Consider the following 4,428-nt stretch of genomic DNA (forward strand, 5'->3'; position numbering starts at 1 on the left):
TCTTCTTATTTGCAGCATTTTTCACAATCTGTTCAGTTCCAACGGGCATGAGCTTGCTGCCTTGCTCTTGCTCTTGCTCTTATTTGCACACCTGTTTTAGCAACATGCACTATGTTCGTTGTTGTAGCTGGCAAAAACCTACACTTCAGCAGAAACGACGACGACCCTCTCAACATGAGCACGCACACACCCCCTCCACACACACCCACACACACACATTAAAACACACTTTTGACTATTCTAACCCCTTTCAATATTACACACACACACACACACACACACACACACACACACACACACACACACACATACACCCTCCCCCGTCCTCTCTCTCCCAACAAAGAAAAGAACAGGGCTGCCTTTCAAAAAAATACAACATTCTAGCCATTTCAGCTGTTTCACATTTTGAAAGTTTCTTCCCCTCTCCCTTCTTGTGTTTCTTTTCCTCTTGATTCTCTTTCTTTCCCCTTTCCTCTCCTTTGAGTGATTGTTGCATGTGCTCTTGGGAGGCACTGCCATTTGCTGTGAAGAGGCTTTCAATTAGTATCATTCCAATTTTTATTTACATAAGAGGCTTATCTTTTTTGGTTAAAGTATTAATTAGAAAGAAAAATTTTTGGATTGGTGTAAACGCTTTTATGAGATGTTTGTATTTTCGTGGTGGAATCAAATCTCGTTTAAGTATTTTCATCAAAGTGATAATTTGAAAGGATAGTTGTTGTAAAGCATGGCACATTAACATCCTTTGAACCATTGTATAATACATTTGGCTTGCATGCCCTTTTTTCTCCTCACTACTACAAACCAATCAATAATGAGGTCATGGTGGCTTATTCACCACATTTAAATATTTTATGTGTCTCTAACTGGTGAGAGAGAGAGAACTTATTTGGGTTGTCATTGATGTAGGTTCTACCATCAGCTGCTCTAAGCTACCTGGTATACGAGTCTATGAAGTCTATTCTGAAAGTATCTTAAATGTTATGTCTGAAATCATGTGGATCCTCAAACTTCACAAGTGGATTGTTTTGAGAGGATGTGGCCAGCTTTCAAGTGACAGGATGTGGCTTCTCTCTCACCTCAAAGAAAGAGAAAAGCATTGGTTGCATTGGCCTGTTACTTTGTACATCGGTCTACTTTTTTGAAACCTTGTACAGCAAAAACATATAGACCTGTTTAGGGTTGTCCAACGTGCACCGACATGCTGAATTTGAACATGTGCTGGCTGTGCCAAATTTGGTTTTCCGTTATTTAGGCTCTCATATTATGGTAGTGCTTTGTGATGGCTGTCAAGTTTTTGATTCGAACATGCCATATCATTTTTGAGGAGGAAGGCTGAGTTGTACGTGCGGCCACAGTTTTGAGCAATGTGGAGTTGTAAAGCAATAGAATAATTGGTAACACAATAATGCTGTTAACTTTTGTTTTCAGTTCGAGCACTTGTTTATTGGCTCAAGGCCTAGAATTGCATCCTACACTCTGGTTAAGGGTATCGAAAATGCTTCTGATTTGCAGAGGGGTATCGATCACCAATCATGACAAGCACTAACATTATAGTGTGATGCTTTTTCTGATTGGTAAGGTTCCCGAATCTATGTTTATGAGAGGCACTGAGGAAATATGTTTATTTTTTTCCCATGTGCATGCAATTTATTTATATATATGTGTGTGTGTGTGTATACATATATATTTGCAGGGAATGTATGATTATACATATCAATATCTGCTTGCATATTCTGTAAAGTTTGCATTCCACCTTGAACTAGTGGAGCCCAACGCTTTCCTGTAAGTATCAACTTCTCTTGCGAGCCAACTTTACTTTGATAGGTAGATGTTTTGATCCACATTCTGAACTGTGATGATCGGGGTCGTCTGAAAGAAATTTTGGGTCTGCCAACCCTCCGCATCTCTCTCATTCTTATCCTTATTTGCGGCATTTTTCACAATCTGTTCAGTTCCAATGGGCAGCATGAGCTTGTTGCCTTGCTCTTGCTCTTATTTGCACACCTGTTTTAGCAACATGCACTGTGTTCGTTGTTGTAGCTGGCAACAACCCACACTTCAGCAGAAACGGTGACGACCCTCTCAACAGGAGCACGCACACACCCCCTCCACACACACCCACACACACACACATTAAAACACACTTTCGACTGTTCTAACCCCTATTACACTCTCTCTCTCTCTCTCTCTCTCTCTCTCTCTCCCTCTCTCCCAACAAAGAAAAGAACAGGGCTGCCTTTGCAAAAAATACAACATTTTAGCCATTTCAGCTGTTTCACATTTTCAAAGTTTGTTGTTGCATGCGTTTTTCCCTCTGGCGCTTAAAACTGTTTCCCCAAAATCAAGTGGTGTTCACCCCTCCACATCGTTTTTCAATTTTTGTTTTGGTCCATCATGTTCTTCCCCTCTCCCTTCTCGTGTTTCTTTTCCTCTTGATTCTCTTTCGTTCCCCTTTCTCTCCTCTGAGTGATTGTTGCATGTGCTCTTGGGAGGCACTGCCATTTGCTGAAGAGGCTTTCAATTAGTATCATTCCAATTTTTATTTACATAAGAGGCTTATCTTTTTCGGGCAAAGTATTAATTAGAAAAGAAACATTTATGGATTGGTGTAAATGCTTTTCTGAGATGTTTGTATTTCCGTGGTGGAATCAAATCTCGTTCAAGTTTTTTCATCAAAGTGATAATTTGAAAGGATAGTTGTTTTGTAAAGCATGGCACATTGACATCCTTTGAACCATTGTATAATACATTTGGCTTGCATGCCCTTTGCTCTCCTCACTGCAAACCAATCAATAATGAGGTCATGGTGGCTTATTCACCACATTAAAAAATTCTATGTGTCTTTAACTGGTGAGAGAGAGAACTTATTTAGGTTGTCATTGATGCACGTTCTACCATCAGCTGCTCTGAGCTACCTGGTATACGAGTCTATGAAGTCTATTCTGAAAGTATCTTAAATGTTCTGTCTCAAAATCATGTGGATCCTCAAACTTCACAAGTGGATTGTTTTGAGAGGATGTGGCGAGCTTTCAAGCGACAGGATGTGGCTTCTCTCTCACCTCAAAGAAAGAGAAAAGCATTGGTTGCATTGGCCTGTTACTATGTACATCGGTCTAGTTTTTTGAAACCTTGTACAACAGAAACAGATAGACCTGTTTAGGGTTGTCCAACGCGCAGTGACATGCTGAATTTGAACATGTGCTGGCTGTGCCAAATTTGGTTTTCCGTTATTTAGGCTCCTGTACTATGGTAGTGCTTTGTGATGGCTATCAAGTTTTTGATTTGAGCATTCCATATTATTTGTGAGAAAGGCTGAGTTGTACGTGCGGCCACAGTTGTGAGCAATGTGGAGTTCTAAAGCAATAGAATTATTGGTAACACATCAAGCTGTTAATTTTTGTTTTCAGTTCAAGCAGTTGTTTATTGGCTGAAGGCCTAGAGTTGCATCCTACAGTCTGGTTAAGGGTATCGAGAGTGCTTCTGATTTGCAGAGGGGTATCGGACACCAATCGTGACAAGCACTAACATTATAGTGTGATGCTTTTTTTGATTGGTTAGGTTCCCGAATCTTTGTTTATGAGGAAATGAGGAAATATGTTTATTTTTCCCCCATGTGCATGCAGATTATATATATATGTATGTATACATATATATTTGCAGGGAATGTATGATTATACATATCAATATCTGCTTGCATATTCTGTAAAGTTTGCATTCCACCTTGAACTAGTGTAGCCCAACGCTTTCCTGTATCAATTTCTCTTGACGTGCAAACTTTACTGTGATAGGTAGATGTTTTGGTCCACATTCTGAACTGTGAGACGGTCGGGGTCTGACAGAAATTTTGGGTCTGCCAACCCTCTACATCTCTCTCATTCTTATCCTTATTTGCAGCATTTTTCACAATTTGTTCAGTTCCAAAACGGGCATGAGCTTGCTGCCTTGCTCTTGCTCTTATTTGTACACCTCTTAGCAACATGCACTGTGTTCGTTGTTGTAGTTGGCGACAACCCACACTTTAGCAGAAACCGGGACGACCCTCTCAACAGGAGCACACACACCCCCCCTCCACACACACCCACACCCACACACACACATTAAAAAACACTTTTGACTGTTCTAACCCCTTTCAATATTATACACACACACACACACACACACACACACACACACACACACACACACACACACACACACACCCTCCCCCGTCCTCTCTCTCCCAACAAAGAGAAGAACAGGGCTGCCTTTGAGAAAAATACAACATTTTAGCCATTTCAACTGTTTCACATTTTCAAAGTTTCTTCCTCTCTCCCTTCTCGTGTGTCTTTTCCTCTTGATTCTCTATCTTTCCCCTTTCTCTCCTCTCAGTGATTGTTGCATGTGCTCTTGGGAGGAGGCACTGCCATTTGCTGAAGAGGCTTTCAA

This window comes from Cibotium barometz, chromosome 62 (genome assembly GCF_041138505.1).
Source record: "Cibotium barometz isolate CiBa-2024 chromosome 62, ASM4113850v1, whole genome shotgun sequence".
Taxonomy (NCBI): Eukaryota; Viridiplantae; Streptophyta; class Polypodiopsida; order Cyatheales; family Cibotiaceae; genus Cibotium; species Cibotium barometz.